At 45.0% G+C, this 19,632-nt stretch overlaps 1 protein-coding gene across 1 annotated transcript in view; it reads right to left on the minus strand.

Moving 5' to 3' along the window:
* The window catches only part of exoc2 (exocyst complex component 2), a 94,921-nt gene extending 83,138 nt beyond the window's left edge, over nucleotides 1–11,783 (minus strand). The window contains 1 exon segment of the mRNA XM_061238666.1: nucleotides 11,701–11,783. The gene's annotated coding sequence lies outside the window, so the exon portion shown is untranslated.
* Between the last annotated feature and the right edge of the window lie 7,849 nt (nucleotides 11,784–19,632).

Here is a 19,632-nt window from a genome sequence, read left to right on the forward strand (position 1 = left end):
AAATATTTAAAACTACCGATTTTATTTTTTTTTACATGGAAAACATGATTTACATAACTTTTTAAAGTGGTAGTTTTGTTCAGCCAGACAATGACTCCTCGCCCTCCCCATAATCCCCCTGGGCAGGGCTGGGCGCAGTGACTCAGGGCCTCAGAAATGTCATGGTGACGGCTCCAGCCGTGGGCCCATTCTCTAACTGAAACCCATCAACGTGAAGCAAATAGAAGAAAATATGAAAACTGACAAAAGTGTTGTGCTGTTGATGTCCATTCTGATTTATTGTATTGGAGTAAAACGGCCTTGAAAAAATACTGAAGAGATTCGTAGCTTTGACTTTACAGGAGTAGATTCTGCCGCTGATTACCTCGGAGGAGAAAACTAGCGTGTGGGATTTCTCAGAGCCGAACGCGTACAGCAGAAGACCGCTGAAGACAAGACGGTTTCAGCGGGCGGTGGCACCTTTTCAATGGGAGGCGGGGAGGGGGCCCTGCAAGCCATGTAGGTATAGCGCAGGATGAGCGGTTCAAGCAGCGAGGGGCGGCTCGAATTTTTTTTATCTCCAAGCCCCTGGCAGCACCACCCCGCCTCCGTTGTCGCGGAAGACGTTAATAAAATAGCCTGAATTGCTACGTGCAAGTTTCACATTTAATTGAAGGGAAAACCGGCACTAAAGCTGGCTAGCTTGTTTTTATCAATACGAACAGCATCGTTGCTATGCTGTAACGTTCGCCACAAGTCAGGAGGATACCAGCACTAAAGCTGGCTGGCTGGCTGACCAATGTGACGGGAGTGACTACAGAATGTTCCGGGGAATGGCTCACCGAGCGTACACTCGCGGTGAAATTGTAATGTTCACTAACGCCGTCAAAAAGCAGATGGAAACAACTGCGCAATGATACGTATCGATACTGAGAGCTAAGCTGTCCTAAAGAGACAGAAACTACACTCAGCAGACTGCAGTGCGCACTCAAAACACACACAAAACACTCAAAATACCCAAAGGCTCAAAACTGCTCTGTGAAGTAATCACTCACTAACGGCAAAGGAGCCTACTAATTATATAAAAATAATCCAACACTTCACAGCCTATAGGCAAACTTTATTCCCGCTTTCAGATATATATATATTTGTAACATACACCGCGGTGTAATTTATCACTGTTTTTTAAAAATACATTTACAACGTACTGCAGTATTTATTTAATTTTGCAAATAATGTGTGACACAGTAGGCAGCTGTGGCTCGATAAAAGGCCTTGGCCTATTGTGTGGCACAGATTTAAAAAAATGTGTGGCTGTGGCAATTTATAAATTATATTAAAACAACCGAAAATGGAAGACTTACTGTAATAATTAACATCAACATTAGTGGAATGCTTTTCTCTCTTCCTACAGTGTCTTCCCCTGACCCACCCCTCCTTTCTCACACTCCCCCTCTCCATCTCCTCCCTCCCTCCCTCCTTCTCCTCTCTACAGTGAAGCGTGAGACTGGATTCTCTCGCTCAGCCCCCTCCTCCTCCGCTCGCGGGGGTCCTGTTGTTTTTTTGCGGCGTGGAACAGGGGGGTCTGACCCCCCCCTCCCCGAATCAAAGGCCCGGTCTGACCCGGGGGCTGCTGTCCCGCGCCCACCGTACCCCCCGCCGAGGGGCGCGGCCCCAGGCAGCCCCGAACACAATGCGCCCCCGTCCCGCATCCTGACAAACAGCCTTTGAACCGCACGCCGAGGATGGGGGGGTCCCGGCGATCACAGGCGGGGGGGGGGAGGGGGGGAGGGGGGTACAGTGCGTATGGTACAGTGGGCACACGGTCACTGTACAGGACCAGCGCTGGAACAAAGGGCGCAATTAAGAGAGGAGTTTACCATTAACCCTCAACTGAACAAACACGCTCCCACAGAGGAGCGCCGTTCTCTTCACCTTTCTCAGTGCCACACTGTGTGCCCCCCCCAGTAACACAACACTTCATTTCCCCCATTCTCTGGCCTTCCTTTACACAGTTAAAAGTATACACTACAGTTCCCACAATTCCCCACACGCGATATCCATGCGGTGTGAGAAACACACGACCTGTGAACGAGCAGAGTACAGTGTACACGAGCGCGGGCTATGAGAGTGGACAGTATAACGAGGGTGGGGAGTTAAGGGTATGAGTGGGGTAGGGGTAGTATAACAGTGGGATGGGGTAGTGGAGCGTTAAGGGTATAAGTGGGGTAGGGTTAGTATGTCTTCTTCCGGGGCGACATGGCTCAGGCGGTAAGAGCAGTCGTCTGGCAGTCGGAGGGTTGCCGGTTCGATCCCCCGCCCGGGCCGTGTCGAAGTGTCCCTGAGCAAGACACCTAACCCCCCCCAAAAAAAATGTTCCTGACGAGCTGGTCAGTACCTTGCATGGCAGCCAATCGCCGTTGGTGTGTGTGTGAGTGTGTGTATGAATGGGTGAATGAGAAGTATCAATTGTACAGCGCTTTGGATAAAGGCGCTATATAAACGCCAACCATTTACCAGTATAACGGGGATGGGGAGTTAAGGGTATGAGTGGGGTAGGGGTAGTATGAGAGTAGGACCGGGGTAGTATGGCAGTAGGGGGGGTGGGGAGTTAAGGGTATGAGAGTGGGGTAGGGGCAGTATGGTAGTGGGGTGGGGGAGTATAACAGTGGGGTGGGGGGTAATTAAAAGTATGACATAAAACACCAACAGTAGTCTCACTTAAAATACACTAATGTTGCATTCACAAAAATAGAAACAACACAGCCTCCAGGATCCCGGAGCAGGGTGGGGCGAGGGGGGGGGGGGGGGCTCGTTCCCAATCGTTGCGGGGGGATCTGGGGGCGCGCTGTAGACCGGTCAGAGAGCCGTTTCACCTGTGAGAGGGGGGGGGGGGGGGGGGGGGGCACATATGGGAGCGATTCTGCGGGACACAAAGGGTCCCTTTCAGTCCTGGGGGGGGGGGGGGGCGGGGGACCCCACTACTGCACACACCTCTGTCCTCTGTCATCCCCCTGACCTGGCGTTTCACACGTCACACGGGGCCCGACTTTAAACAAACACCGCTCCATCAAGGATCTCTTTTACCCAAACACCGCCGCCCGCCTTTACTGTTTGAACAGAAATTACGGGCCTTAATCTAAAACCTAGCATTTCGCCGCCCGACAACATTCCTCATGCTGGTATTACAGCGATTAGCACCTACAGCACTGCTGTCCAAACGTGCTGTGCGGGTCTGGGCAGATAACATCAGGCCCCGAAATCGGACAGTAGTACGCAGTACGGCGTACTACGCACTCACTGTAACTTAAAATATTTATGTGCCGGACTTGACTGTACGTTAACACTTTTTCCAAGGAACACATGTTGAAAGCTGAGTTGAAATATTTAGCACGCTAATGCATCCCAATCAGTAGATGTGCTCCGGACTTATTTCTGCAAGTCACTTCCCAGCAGCAGACGCTCCTAAAATGGGAGCAGTGTAGAGCGCAGAGCGCTGGGGTGTAATCAGCACCTGATGACAACGAGAAGGAAAGAGAAGTTCTAGAAGAGATATCCGGTAAAGCGCGGCCAAAATTGTTGTGTGGGCTGGAGTCAGATAAGTAGCCTACTCACAGCATTAACACAGACACGATAAGATCAAAACATCAAAGACGACCTCCAAGGCTATGAGGACTCATGTGTGGATGTGCACCTTATCCAAAACCAGGGGATAAACAGCATGCGCAATGTGCTCCATCTGACCTGCGGACACAAGGACTGTATTGCTTTATTTCAGACGCAACTGATAAGACAACATTAACAATTACAACTATAGCCCTAATTCTATAGAAAATAAATCTTTCCTTTTGCCCATTTCCGGTGCTGTCTGGGAAGATTTATCTCCTCGACTTTCCTATAAAACAAGGGCTTCCTTCCAAAACACTTGCATCCTACTACCCTGAAAGACCTTTAAAGATGGACAGAGAGTAAGTTTATCGTGGCAGAGTGAGTGGGATTCCGTTAAAAGCTGGGGACCTAGCAAATGGCCTAGCCGTTTTCAAGCAGGAACATCCACCCTCTGAAACCGCAATAGAGATTAAGCCCTGTGGGATATTTACGCCGACCTCTGGATCCTGATGTACAGGGGTCACTGCTGAACTGACCTCTGACCCTCGACCCCACCTCATCTCTCATTCATCTGCATGAACTTGGGAGGACCAGCAAAAGGCAGAGCCAATGAGAGTCATAGAATTGAGGTAATGTCTTACTTCAGGTGAAGAAGGACCTTTGCAGATACGTCAACAGGAGCAGATACAAGTGGATGAAAGATGAACGCCATTCAGGCATTTTTTGACATCTCTTGCACGCTCTGGTCCTCACTCACACACTTCCGTTTTCACACCTCATGACTCATCATACATGGAGGCAGTCTCCATGTGTAGAGAAGACAAAATGGGAAATAAATGATCTATAATCATTATCAGCTCTTAATGAAGTTCCCAATTGACTTCTGTTCCTTTTTGTTGTTTTCAACCAGAAGCAGGCTGGGCTCTCCTTTGTAGTGAAACTACCCATCATCAATTCACGATGAATTGAACGCTCGCAAACTGTTGCTACCATGCATTTCTCCAAGTATTAGTGCTAATGCTACCACCTGACGTATCTCAGATCAAAGTATCTCTGACCTTCGTGGAGTACAGTAACGTAAACATGCGAACGCATCTAACAGGGTTAACAGAGTCTCCTGGAATACTAGAGGGTACAACTGCCCCTAATAAAGCAGACTGGATTACTGCAGATCGGACTCACAACAGCGCATCTGCCTAAAGCACATCTGCCTTCGCTGTATTAACCTGCATATGAACATACACACGGGTGTTTAAGCACAGGCTTAGCTTCAACTCTCTGATGGGGGGCAGTAAGCCACATTCACTGCTAAAAATGAAAAAAAAGGCACAAGGACAGACAGATGTTTTTTTTTTGTTAAAGGTATAATTCCTTCATAGTAATAGCTAGCATATGGATCACTGTACGTTCGCTTTTGACAGCAGACGCTGCCTCAGATCAGAGAGACTCATCTGACTGGGATTAGTCAAAAACAGCCTTCGCCCTTTTCTGATGAAGAGCTACGAATAACGGCGTTCTCCATAGACAAACCGGCATGCTGCCTGAGCCAACTGCTAATGTATTCAATTCACACTGATAAAAATACCATCCCACATTAAAATGATCCGGCCTCTCCCGTACAGATGTAAAAAGGTTAATCAGCAAGACCACCCGGTACTCTTCACAGCCTAACTTGAAGGGCACACATGCTTGGTGTCGACTATGATGCGTCTACCACACCTGAGAACACCTGCATTTCTACTCATATGTGAGGAGTGGCCCAGCCTTCCCTTCCACAATGACTCACACAGCCAATGAGAAAGCATCTGTTTTCATCCAGCCAATGAGAAAGCATTTGTTTTCACCCAGCCAATGATAAAGCATCTGTTTTCCTCCAGCCAATGAGAAAGCATTTGTTTTCATCCAGCCAATGAGAAAGCATCATTTTTCATCCAGCCAATGAGAAGGCATCTGTTTTCATCCAGCCAATGAGAAAGCAGTGTCAGTGCAGGTCAGGCACAGGCATTGTTGATTCTTGTTTGTTATGTTTTGATTGGCTGTTTGTTTGGTTTTACATTTCCCTTTCGCCCTCCTCCTTCCTGGTCAGGCTGCAGGTCCCCATTTAACACTGGAACAATAAACAGCACCGCAATATCGTGGAAGATTCATTAACTGACATATTTTTTGAGGCTTAACTCCTGGAAACATCACTGAGCTTTCTATTAAAGAATAGTCCGCCGCATCTTCACTGTGACAACAAGGACTTAAGATTTATATTATGCAATCTATGTTTTTGGTTTACCATTTCAAACTTCTCAATGAAATTGTACAAAATGTCCACATTAAAAAATATAGTATTTTGGTAAATATTCAATAGAGAAAATGCTAACGTACGGACTGTTAACAGTGAATATTATACGTCACTGAAACATGAATTATGCATAGGAATTTCATCATATAACATCTTCAACACTCCCGACCACCTTCAAATTTCAATCACCTGTTTTGATTGTGCAGAGTATTGTGACCAATGCAATGTACTGATTACTGTAAACTGTAAAACATAAGATGCATTAACTACAGGAAACCATTACTGAACATTACATGTAAAGAAATTAGTATATTCTAACTTCATAATCTATAATGTACTGCAACAACAACTTTAATGTGTACAATGTAAGGTATGTCAACCACAGTTACATTCAAAGGTTACAATATAGAATATATTGCTACTGTTACTGCAATTGTAAATGCAAAGGGTAAAATGTAAGGTGTGTTAATTAAATTAAGAAAAGAAAAAATGCTGACTGTGAAATATACAGTTGTACATTCTTTCGGTATGCACTGTACTCTGAACTGCAGTTGTAAATGCTAAGTGTAAAACGTAAAACGGTAGTAAAAAGTGTAAAATGTAATGTGTTCATAGACACGGCAGTAGAAAGTGTAAAACATCATGTGTGTTCATAAACACTGCTGTAATCAGTGTAAAACACAACGTGTGTTCATAAACACGGCTGTAAACAGTTTAAAACTTAACGTGTGTTCATAAACACAGTGGTAAACAGTGTAAAACCTAAAGTGTGTTCATAAACATGGCTGTAAACAGTTTAAAACTTAATGTGTGTTCAGAAACAGGGCAGTAAACACTGTAAAATGTAAGGTGTGTTCATAAAGAGGGCAGTAAGCAGTGTAAAAACTTAATGTGTGTTCATGAACATGGTTGTAAACGGTTTAAAACTTAACGTTTGTTCATAAACATGGCTGTAAACAGTGAAAAATGTAATGTGTTCATAAACACGGCTGTAAACAGTGTAAAACATAACGTTTGTTCATAAACACGGCTGTAAACAGTGTAAAACATAACGTTTGTTCATAAACACGGCTGTAAACAGTGTAAAACTTAACGTGTGTTCATAAACACGGCTGTAAACAGTGTAAAACATAACGTTTGTTCATGAACACGGCTGTAAACAGTGTAGAACCTAACGTGTGTTCATAAACACGGCTGTAAACGGTGTAAAACTTAACGTGTGTTCATAAACAAGGTGGTAAACAGTGTAAAACTTAAAGTTTGTTCATAAACACGGCTGTAAACGGTGTAAAATGTAATGTGTTCATAAACACGGCTGTAAACAGTGTAAAACTTAACGTTTGTCATAAACACGGCTGTAAACAGTGTAAAACTTAACGTTTGTTGATAAACACGGCTGTAAACAGCGTAAAGTGTGAAGCGTGGTCCGGACCACCCGCTAGGCGGACGGCGAGCTCTGCGTCTCCGGGAGCCTCCGCCCGGCCCTGCCCCGGCTGCACACCCCGCTCAACGAGGGACTGTGAAAACACGGGAGCCGGGACGGGGTGCGGCGCAGAGGGGCGACCGACACGGCAGCGTCAGGGGGCGCCAGTCCCCTCCCCCCCCTCCCAAAAAAAAAAAACCTCCCAAACCCCCCACCTCTGAGGCTCACTGCTGGGATCTGTAACGCTGCACTGCTGAGAAACAGAGCCATGAAAATAGAGCTCGCCGCATTCCACCAATATAAATAAGCAGGCCACCCAAATTTCCAATTAGAGCTGGTGTGGAGGGCAGGAAATGGCCCCCGATCCGTCAAAAGGCCACCCCCTGGGCCGGGCCGGGGACACGGAACAGTGACAGGAAGGCTCGGAGCGGGAACCAGGGCCTTTTTCGCCTGAAGATGGCTCCCCTCCAACCCAAACGCTGCCTCTGATAGGTTAATGCACATTTCCCCGAGTCCTGCCACCATGCCACGGCACTATGGGACAATGCATTTTCAGTTTTTATAAAAACAAAATGATGGGGGGGGGGAGCATTGTTATTGTTTGACATATCTTTACATGTAACAACATTAGCCGGCTTAAGTCACATTAAAAGATTTTAAACCTTAAGCTTTGTGAACGCAAGGAAAGCATCGATGGTTTAGATTTCCGTGTTCCAGCTGTAACAGCACCGAGCTTGGCTCTGCTGCTACTGACCAAGGTCCTCCCAGCGTTTCGGGCTGAGAGAGGGTGCTGGGGGCGGGGGGAGGGGAACGGGGGGGGTGTTTCCTGTGACTCTGAGGTCAGAGAGAAGAGAAGCATTGTTTCACTGTCGAGTAAAGTTTGTGAACCCTGCTATAATTATCTAACAGGTCAAAGAGGGCCCTAGCAGGTAAGGAGGGTTTTTAAACGATGCTGTAAGACCTGGCTCCCGACTTAGGGGTAGAATTCCATAGCCCGGGGTATATTCAGCTGTGCGGTTGGAAATTGGTAACCTTGCAGCAAGGCCACCTCTGACTGGCCACTGCAGCGGAATGGTCCAATGACTGCCCGTCTTGCTGTCCGGATAAGAGCGATGAATCATCACCCTTCCTGCTGCCTGCTATTCTCCATAATCAGTGTAATGAGAGAGGCTCAGGAGGTAGCCAGTGCTAACCGCACTTTAAAGTGAGCAGATGATCACATAGGTCATCTGATATGGAAGTCAAGGCTTTAGTATAAGAGATGTCCAATAAAACAGAATAATACCACACACAGCAAATGCAGCTCTGGTAACTTGAGTTAGGTGCACAGTCAGCACTAGGGGAACTTCTTGGTACAGTAAATATGAACTAAACTGACAGATAATAAATAAAATAAACTTGAACTTGTATTAGGCAAACTTTCAGAGACACTGAATTTGTATACTACTTTACATTTCATTTACATTTTAGTCATTTGGCGGACGCTTTTAATCCAAAGCGATTTACAAGTGCATAGGACACATCCATAACTATGGTAAATGGTTGGCATTTATAACTAGAAAACTAGAAAAATGCACACAAAGTGCTGTTCTAAACATACAGTCATCATAAGTGCAATCAATTCAGCAATTCAATTCACTACTGAGATCATAATAATTTACAACTATGTTTACCACTTATAATCCTTATTAGATTGCTCAGGGACTTTTGCACATATATGAGGAGGGGTGCAGTCCACTGGGAGTGGGGGGGTTAGCCCTCTTTCAGGACTGAATAGAAGCAACACCCTGGAGCTGGATAGCTAACACCCCCTAATACCCTAATAGCCAGCAGAGGGAACAATAGGGTGGGGTTAAACATATCAAGCTAACTCTTGTATATTAAATCTTGTATATTTGGGGGGGGGGGGGGGTTAACTTTGAATCGATGCCTTGCAAATTCATATGATTCTATCTAATACAGTTTTATATGGGCCAAAGACACCTCTGCTAGAAATGTTGATAAAACCTAAAAAATAAAAAAAGATAACTTAAGAGTTTTGGCCCGACCCCAACTTCATCACAACAATTGGTTCCATTTTAGTGTGTCTGTCAGCACTGTATGTGTTGGTCATAATTTCCATCGGCAGACTAAACCTTCGAATTTGAAATGCTAATACAAACAGCGTACGTATCACGGCAGATACGGTTTAATGGAAACAAGTTAAAATAATACAATGAAAACACAGTATAAATAGCAGGAATTGCAGAAAGCGGGTGAAAACACTCCGCACAGTAGACTCGTGTTTATTTCCAAGGTTTATAACTGAGAGCTCTGAATCCTTTATCGCACACTGAGAAAATGAATGGCTGAATAAGGCCTCACAACGCGCAAGTGAGCGAACGGGAGCGTAAAAAATCGGGAGCGAACGGCTCAGGAAAAATTCCGCAAAAGGCACTCGAAAAAATGCGGGCGACAGGGATTTCTCCTCACATACAAACAGCCAGCTGCTTTTATCTGTTCCTATTGTGCCTGGCATAATGTCACCACACAAAAACCCAGGGAGCTTTATGCCGTTTGTACAGTGAAGACTGATGCAGAGGCCCAGCACTTGCAAAGGATTCTGGGTATGGCTATATTTGTGCGAAAGTAGAAAAGATAAAGCTTTGAGAAGCTTCCTTCCACACGTCACACTGATAACCTGTAATCATCACACTGTAAACACGAACAGATGTCGCCTATTAAAAAGAACAGATTACTGTATTTTGTCAACATTAAACCTCTCACAAGCCCAGCATCAAAACCAATAAAAAAGGTTTTCATTTTCCATGTCTAATGCTATAGTCTCTGGATTTTCAAACTGGGAAAGTCTTTGCATAATGCATACCAAAAAAAGTTATTTTGCACAAAGCCGCCAAGACATGTCTTCACAAAATAAAGACATTTCTCCGCATGGAAATATGCTTGTGTCTGTAAATCATTATTTTCTAGACTAAATCCAAAATTCAACACGTTTTTTTTTGTTTGCCATGTTGCATGGTGGTAATGACATTCAAATTCTGACATTCAGGACATTATCTTGAGGCTTGTTTGTATCTGCTATAATTCACAAGCAAGCTAAATATACGCGCATAATAATTTAAATGGAAACACACACATTGGCTTTGATTACGCATCTCATAACTGCTTTGATAGACAGACAGCATCATCCAAGATGGCTTACATTAGGCTACAGTTACAACATTATCAATGTTTTGAGTTCAATTATTGAACAGATTCTGTTCCTGGCTCAAGAGAGTACCAGCGAACTGGACTTAAACAGTTGGTTTGTTGATACGGTATGTTATTGTCCAAAGCCAATAAGAAAGGTCTTATTTAGTACAGTCTCGCTCGAAAATGACTTTTCTCTCGTTTACAAACTTTTAAACAAAAACCACATTACGCAAAAAAAGCTAAAACATACAAAATTGTTATGGTCTGATAATCGTACCTCGAGTAAATTATGGTATGAGAGCGGAAACACAAGAAACTATGTTATCGAATGAAATAGATATTATAGATTGTACTTGGCTAACCAATAGATGTACATTGTGCTAGCCGAACCAAGCAATTTAAGCGAAAAAAAAGGCAAACACCAATGTCAAGTGCACTGCTTAATCCTCATCGCATAATCTCTGTCGCCGTCAACGTTTCATGACAATAAAGGGTAACGACTTTAGTAGCGATGGAAAGCGAATACTGGCCGTTTTTATATTACGTGTTAGAACGGAAAAGGCTGTAACATTGTAAATGGACTGCATTTATAGGGACACATTGTCCTACCGTTAGCTAACTACCTAGAGAATAAAACGTTTGGCTAATAGCCCAAGGTTAGTGCCGTATGATGCCATTTCAGCACAGAATATGAAGTATACAATATAAATTAGCTATGTTATCCTCGTACTGCTTTGATTTAAAAAAAAATCCGTCGTCCCATTCCATTACAAACATAACGTTAGCTAACATTAGCTATACGTGATGGGTGGGACAGTTTCCTACGGAAACACTGATGAACATTCCGCTTACTGGACAATTTAGCTAGCCTAACCTAGCTACAAGGAAGATTCGCTATAATGTATTCTTGCTCCAACTGCCATTTTATAAATAAGAGTGCATGGAACTATATCTATCTACAAACTTCACAACTGACCCAGCTTAATAAGATACACTCAGGTAAGATAGGTAGCCTAGCTGTCAACACACTGGCGAGCTAGCTAAATTTTGCAAGCTGACAACAAATAAAAACAGTTATTTTGTGAATGGCAGCGCATCGCAATGAATGTTACTGCATTGTTACTCAACGGTAATGCGTTACTGAAAGCTAATTACGAATGTATCAGTAACGTAAACATTATGTTATATATTGAAAAGAGCCACTTACAGCTTCAAGCTGCAGGATGAAGCTCCAGTTGACCTCGAATGTAGCCAATAACATCAACTTCCGGGTTACAGTTTCGAGACACCTACGTCACTGCTCAGTCAATGTTGCAGCTGCAGAGCAAATTGTGCAAAATGTGCTGGTGGGTACGTTCATTTTATTTTAATAATAATACACAGTTCAAATTGATTGACTGATTGAATGAAGTATGATTCCATGACAAAAAACATATTTTTTTCTCCAAATGCATTTTTCTCCAAATCACAACTCCGGAGAAAAACTACTTATACAATTTTAGTGAATTGGATTAAAAGATTTTCAGATACTGTGTTTGAGTTTTCTTTTTATTTTATTTTATTTTTGAGACTTAGTTTCATTACAGCCACTATTGTGGTGTCCCGCTTTTTGGAATTGCAGTCCTCTCTTTTCCAAGGAAACATGATATAAAACTTTTTTTTTAACTTTTCCATCTTTGACACATCTCTTGCTTACAGTACAGAGTAAACATCCTGGCATTTTAAAGACGCCAGGGACCCTGATTGATACATGTCTTAGAAGTCTTTCCATTTGAAGCAAAAAAGAAAAAAATCGTATTCGCTGATTCTGAACATTCTCTCGTCATCTCCACATTCGTGTCATGTCATGCTTACAATGCGCCTTTTCATTGTTGTTTTATTTTATTTTTTTCATATGAATGATATGGCAACCACAAACCTGTTGTTCTAAAAAGTAAAATAAAAAGTCTAATTGCCGATGGCTATTCTTAATATTCATATAACACATGCATTATCATAAATTATCTCATGTTTCGCAGTCAATCCTGAACCAACCAATTTTACTAACCAAAAGAAACTCTCCCCCCCAACACATTGGCGTGAAATAAATGTCCAATAAACGTATACCAGCACAGGTTCTCACGACATTGTTACATGCTGTTAAGGTTGCGGAAACGTTGTGGGAATGTTGTTGGGTCAGCTGGGAGTTTGCCACTTGTTCTGGGAATGGCACACCATCAGTAGGGTCCTAGCCGGAGACCACCCAGGCAACGCTGAGGGGAATATATATTTATTTCATGAAATTGTCCAAGGCAGACATTTCGCTGATAAGGGGAACGGGATCTCCAGGGAGCCTGTGCTATACAGTCATGTGGGGTTAATCTGATAATTGATGGATGAGGTCCAGATAGGCCGCCTGGCTATCGCCCCATCGAGTTCAGCGTAGCCTGGCGCATGATTGTAGTTAATGCCAAATTACTACAGGGGCTATTTGTTAACATAAGCATGCAGCTTAGTGTAATTACTCCTGAGAATAGGGAGTGTATCGCTCAGAGACTCTGTGGCCTTGTGAGAGAATCGCTCCGATTTACCGTACACGCCGGGCGACTCCCCGCGTTAAACCGTGACTTCCAGGCGTGGCCGGTCGTGGCGTCCCGGACAGTCTGCCTGCCTGTCTGTCTCCGTCTCCAGCTCGGTGGCCCTGTAATATCCATCCAATTTGCATGGCTGTCACAGTGACCTGGTTTGCCTTAACCCCCCCTCCCGCACCCCCTCACCCCCCCCCCCCCCCCCCACAGAGAACAAGGCCAGAGTAGGCGTCCATTTCACACACCATTTGGTTTCATTACCACTTCCCAAATCGGCCGACTTCTGTGGGGAGACCGCTGCGTTCTCACTACGACATGCGAGGGCTGACCCTCCGGAGAGGAGGATGTGAGGAAACAGGACCATTTTAGGCACTCTACATTTTACATTTTAGTCATTTAGCAGGCGTTTTTTGTAATCCAAAGTGATTTACAGGTGCATAAGTTCCTCAGCAAGTGAAACGCATCGAATCCACAAATCGCAAAACACGCTTGTAGCGCGGTTATAACCAAAAACAATTGTTATCACATAGCGAAGGACTTACAGTATGAATCTTCACTGTACTCCCTCAGCCATTGTTTATTTCTTCGGGGGATTATGATTAAACTCACAGCAGCAGCCATGGCTCGTATCTTCTGCTGGGTACCAGCCGGAGGGATGCAGAGATATGACATAAGCAGAAGCTTTCTATCTCATATCACCTATCGATATGAGATATTACAGTTATGGGAGAGGCCCCAAATCACTATCAGCCATTCCGGATTACGAGAGATGCAAAAAAAAAAGAAAAGAAGTGAAGCCAGTAGTAAACTGTTATAAAAAAAACTCTGTTGTGTGGTACCTTTGATTTTGACCAATGGCGTGGGTCAGAGCAGCTGCGTCACACGGTATCCCACGAGGTGAACTCTGACCCTGACTGCACACACCCGCCTGCAGTCACAGAAGGTCACTGTACCGCCCAAATCTGCGACAGATACAGTGCAGAATGGACTCCCGGCCTCCACAGGTGCGTCCAGTCGTCCTGGGGCCGTGGTCTCATCACTGCCGCGGAGCACAGGAACTCGGGGGACTTTTGCCCCCGTTGTTGCCGTGGCACCCCGTTACCCAAACCCCATTGTTCCTTGTTTGTCTTTGCCGTTTTTTTCCCATGGGCCACCTGCCAGAGAGGGGAAACGGTCACTGTAAATATGGAGCTGGAGAATCCTGTCCAAGCCCTTTCCAGAGGTCCCAGCGAACGTGAGCTCCTGTGAACCGCCGTGGACTTTTTCCTTCCTGTCAAACCGCTTTCGTTTGGATCCAACTGGCCCGGTACAGCGTGGGGGATGAGGGATGGGGGGGGAGGGCGAGGGGTAGTTGGGGGAGGGGGGGGGGGGTGTAGGGCCGGGGGAACATCGATCACTGTCATCCTCTCCGGTTGGCTTTGTCTTCGGGAGTTGCCGTGGCCTGCGATGGTTTACGCTGCCAGCTCAGCGCTCTTCGGGAAGAGGGCTAACGCAGAGAGGGGCTGCTCTGGCAGAGGCCCGGGCAGATGAGTCCTTCACCCCGCTGAAGCACAGAGTGATGTTGAAGGCTCATTATCGCTCCCATATTGTTCTCATTTCCTCGTTGAGTGTGCACCGCTGCGAGCACGCAGCCCTGGGATGACTGAATCCCTTCTCTTCACGTCGTCCCCGGTGATGTAATACACACTTAATTAGGCCAAACATGATGTGTTCAGATTCGAAACAACTGTAGACTGTGTAATGTAATTAGCCCTTTTTAGCCTCCTCAGGGTTACCCGGGGCTTGAAGGTTCGCTCTGCGTACGGTGCCGTATGGCCCAGCTTCAGCGGAAAAAGAGCACGGATTCCAAACCAGCTGCTTTGCATGCTACAGGTTAGCAACGAAATTGTGACCTCAGTCCATTATTGACTGTCCTTAATGACTTATCCAGATGTGGAACAAGTGTGTTTATAATTCACCGGCCAGCTGATGGACCTCAGCGAAATGAAAGTTCAACCAGCCTGAAAGCTGCAGGTCTCAAATTGTTTTCTAATATCAACTGCAATCAGAATGCCCCCCAGTACACCAGATTTAAGCACGTGAAAAGAGGTTTACATTCTAGGTAAAGGTTAGATGCCACATATTTCATAGTCCTGGGCTTTCAGCTAAGTGACTTTTCAGGGTGAAAGATTGACTGAAAAAATATCAATTCGTACCTTGTGTGTCAGCTAATTTTACCTGGTCATTTATTTACCAATTTATACATTTTGTCCCTTTCACTTTATATGTGTGAACTATGGTGAACATTCCACATCAAGGAATTTCTCATCGAGGTTTGGAACATTTTAAGTTTTATGTTATTAATCTCAAGCGCTTAACAGTATAAACGCAGTGGCAATGGTGCCAAATGTTAATAATAAGTGTCAATGAAATTACATTCTGTATGTACATGAGTCACTGGAATATAATTTAACCTAATTTAGCTAAATTTCTGTATTCTGAAAATGTCCCTACATTTTACATATAAATTCCCATTTTAGTTTATTTTATGTGAACTTGTTTTTACACATACATGCTCCTTTTCAAGTATTGCAAAGGCCCTGAATTGTATGGAGAACAGTTAGCATTTCCGCATCACATTGCAGGCTAACAAGCCCACATTAATGTTAACAGATCTGACATCCTAATTCTATCATTCATTAAACGGACTTGTTAAATTCTGCTTCCTGGCTTTCAGCTGCCAATGCCGTTTGATGCATGCCCACCACGACCCACCTCAATATACTGCTTCTAAGGTGGGTTTCATGAGGCTTTGGGGCCTTGTCGTGATGTTAACTAGCCGCCTATAAAAATACCCCACTAAAGATTCCAGTGAAAGGAAAAAATGGCAAAGCACACAACGTGTGTGTAGCTAATCATTAGCTTGTATTACCACCGTTAATGTAGGATTGAGAGATTCAAATAAACCTTCGATACTTCCATTTGTTTTTCTTTGAACGCCCCCCTCTCTACGCCTAGTAGGCCTTCGTACATGGGTTGCGCACTAGCCGCAATGAAATCCAAACCTCGTCAAGGTTTTCTTGGAAAATCCTTGGATGGATAGAGTGGGAATGGGGATGAAAACAAAGTCCCATTCAGCCTGTCTGCTGGGACAGCTGCCTCCTGGTACTCTGGAGATGAAGAGGGAGATAGAGAGGGTCTACTCTGAGAGAGAGAGAGAGAGAGAGAGAGAGAGAGAGAGAGAGAGAGAGAGAGAGAGAGACTGAGAGAGAGAGGGAGAAAGAGTGAGACTGAGAGAGTGAGAGTGAGACTGAGAGAGAGAGGGAGAGGGAGAGAGTGAGACTGAGAGAGAGAGGGAGAAAGAGAGACAGAGAGAGTGAGAGAGAGAGACAGACAGAGAGGGAGAGACAGACAGAGAGAGTGAGAGAGAGAGACAGACAGAGAGGGAGAGACTGAGAGAGGGAGAGAGAGAGACTTAGAGAGTGAGACTGAGAGAGACAGACAGATAGAGAGAGAGTGAGACAGAGAGAGAGACAGAGTGAGACTGAGAGACAGAGAGAGTGAGACAGACAGATAGAGAGACAGAGAGAGAGAGAGGGAGAGGGAGATGTGTGTGTGTGTGTGCATTTGTACATGTATAATGTATTAATACCTTATATGTGTGAGTGAGTATACAGTATACATACTGTCCAGGGAGAAAGATGAGAGTTCACAAAACTGGTACGGTTCATAAAATTCTGCCAATGAAAAATATTATGCATGGTAATCTCCTGATGGGATATTGTGCTGTGCTTGCAGAAGCCGGTAGTTACATTCAGGTACATGCGAGTGTTTAGGCTGGACTGGAGCACAGCCCTGATGAGAGGCGCTATAAAGCAGAGAGATAAAGATCGGCGGTACTTGGCGGGACCACACAGGTGTATCAGAGGGGTGCGGAGAGACGGGGGTGCACGGTGGCCCTTACCCAAATATTGTCCCTCCATTAGCCAGGCTTAGCGTACCTCTTTCTGAAGCCCGGAGCAGGGCGATGCAGAGGGGATTCTGTGGGGTGCGGGGGGTATTTTCTCAGCAACATGGGGGTTTTAAAAACCTGGGTTAGAACAATAATCGGCTGATTCCCAGAGCTGTCAGGTTACCCAGGCTGAGTGCTTGACGGCCCCCTGTTAGTGCTGGGGAGGGGTCCACGCTCATTCACAGGGATGTGCTACACCCATTGTCAGCCCATTATCACTTCTGGCCCCAAAACAAACAGAGCTATTTCAGCCACTCACTGGCAGCTGCTGCAAGAGTCTCCCTCTGGCCATGAGGGTGTGCTCTCACCCTCCATCACCAGAGGGTTCTGGGTTCAAACCCTCACTAAGTCACTGAGGATTTTAGGGGTGGTCATTGTATAATTATAATATAACATATAATTTGTTATTTAACTGACGCTTTTATCCAAAGTTACTTAAAATAGACAATCCTGGGGACAATCCCCCCGGGAGCAATGCAGGGTTAAGGGTCTTGCTCAAGGGCCCAGCAGATCTTCTCATGGCTACTCCAGGGCTTGAACCACCAACCTTCCGGGTCCCACTCAGGTACCTTAGCCACTAGGCTACCCCCAGAGAGAGAATTGCCCCTCTGCTTAGCCAAAACATATAGTCCAGAAAAGTATAGTCCAGATTGCTGGCATTGCCTGAGTATGGAACTGCTCTGTCATCAGGTTGAATGGAAATTTCCAAGCCTAAAGATGAACAGGGTCTCATGTTATATACAGTAGTTCTGTCCAACTGTGCAACTAAGAGATATAGACCCTCAGGCAGAAATTCAAATATCAATATACACTGTACTTAGTCCACTGCCCCAGTGAAACATAATGTTTAGAAGACTTATTTAATCCTGGCTTTTTAAAAATCTGTAATTAGTTTTTTAAGAGCACTGTGATGACTGAGTGATTTCAAAGATGACCCTCTGGTCAGGAATGAGTTGCTATGGTTACCACAAACGACTGTACCATCCAAATGGCTTACCTGTATCAAGAACCGTGTTGCAAGACACTCAACACACAAACCCTGGAACTGAGCGAGGGTCCTTAAAACAGAATGTATAAGTAGTATAGTGGGGTTCTGAGGGGCTGTTAGAGACCATAACATGGAGTTACCTCTTCAGACTCCTTTCACACATCAGCCATAGCAAAAAACCTGCAAAAAAAACTGCCTGGGCATGTGTCATGTGTAAAATAGTCTCGCATTATAAACTGTCCTCGTGAAAAATGGGTTATCGTGAAAGAGCTGGAACCAGAGAAACAGGCAAAAACCGTGGCTTCACAGAAATATGTTCACAGTCATGGCGTGTTTTGGCAATTCTTTCTAAATTACTGCATTCAACAGCCCAGTCAATGGAGCTGGGAGACACACAGAGCTGGGGTCTGACTGGACGTGAGTCTCTGTTCCCCGCACAGCTGTGCACTGGATGGACAGACAGACTGAAAGAGAGAGAGAGAGAGAGAGAGAAAGAGAGAGAGATAGATTATTGGACTGTGTGAAAGGAAGAGCGGGTCTTAACTCTGATTAGTCCTTTAAAGCCGGCCTGCATCAGACAGATTTCTTCACGGCTGAATTCGCAGAGCCGCTCGGAGAGGGGCCAGGGAAAACGAAGCTGATATTTCGGAGCCGCCTCACGGCGCATTGTCCCAGTAACAGCTCTGTGAAACGCCTTCTGACCCATCTGCCCATTACACTGTAATCCCACTGAGCTCAGCAGATCCCAGACGGGAGCTTGGAGTCGCAAAGGGAGCATAAAGAGATCTGGCCTACCATTTCAAACTCAAATCTGAGCGCTGACAGATGGGGCAACGTTGGTTCAAGCGGTGAGAGTCGTCGCCGGGCAGTCGGAGGGTTGCCGGTTTCATCCCGCCCAGGGTGTGTTGAAGCGTCCCTGCGCAAGACGCCTAACCACCAAATGCTGCTTGCGTGGCAGCCAATGGCTGTTGGTGTGTGACTGTGTGTACGAATGGGTGAATGAGAAGCATCAATCAAATCAACGCTTGGGATATATAAATGCCGACCATTTACCTTTTGAATATATGGACCAGAGCTGGGGAAGAGTGGATTCAGATGCATCCTGGGTATTCCTTGTGAGTGGCTCCTTAAGGACTGCTGTTTTGAAAAGATCTGTTCATTATTAACCTTAAAAGAATAAAAAAACGAACGTATATAAATACAATCGTTTGTGATTGGCGCAGGTCTCTATGTTGTTGCAGTACTGCAGATGAATGCTGTCCTTTGGCATGGGAGGATTTCATACACCAGTAATGCATTACAGAGTTCTCTAATTAGTAGCTGTTGTGGAATGTGCCAGAATATAACAGGCATTTAAAACCAGAGCTGACGTGGCAGTGAATGTTCAAGAAGTATAAAGTATAAAGGATCTCCAAAGAAGAGAGAGGTATATATGGATTAATACAACTGTTAAAACATTTTTCCATTTTAAAGTAAAACATTTTAAAGTGAAAGTTTGGGTGTGTAATTACCACGCTGGTCACCAGGGGGCGCATCAGAACGCAGTTTGGGGCTCAGGGAGCCAGGGGCAGGCTGTGAGTAACCCTGTCCTCT

The sequence above is a fragment of the Conger conger genome, chromosome 4 (assembly GCF_963514075.1).
Source record: "Conger conger chromosome 4, fConCon1.1, whole genome shotgun sequence".
Lineage (NCBI taxonomy): Eukaryota > Metazoa > Chordata > Actinopteri > Anguilliformes > Congridae > Conger > Conger conger.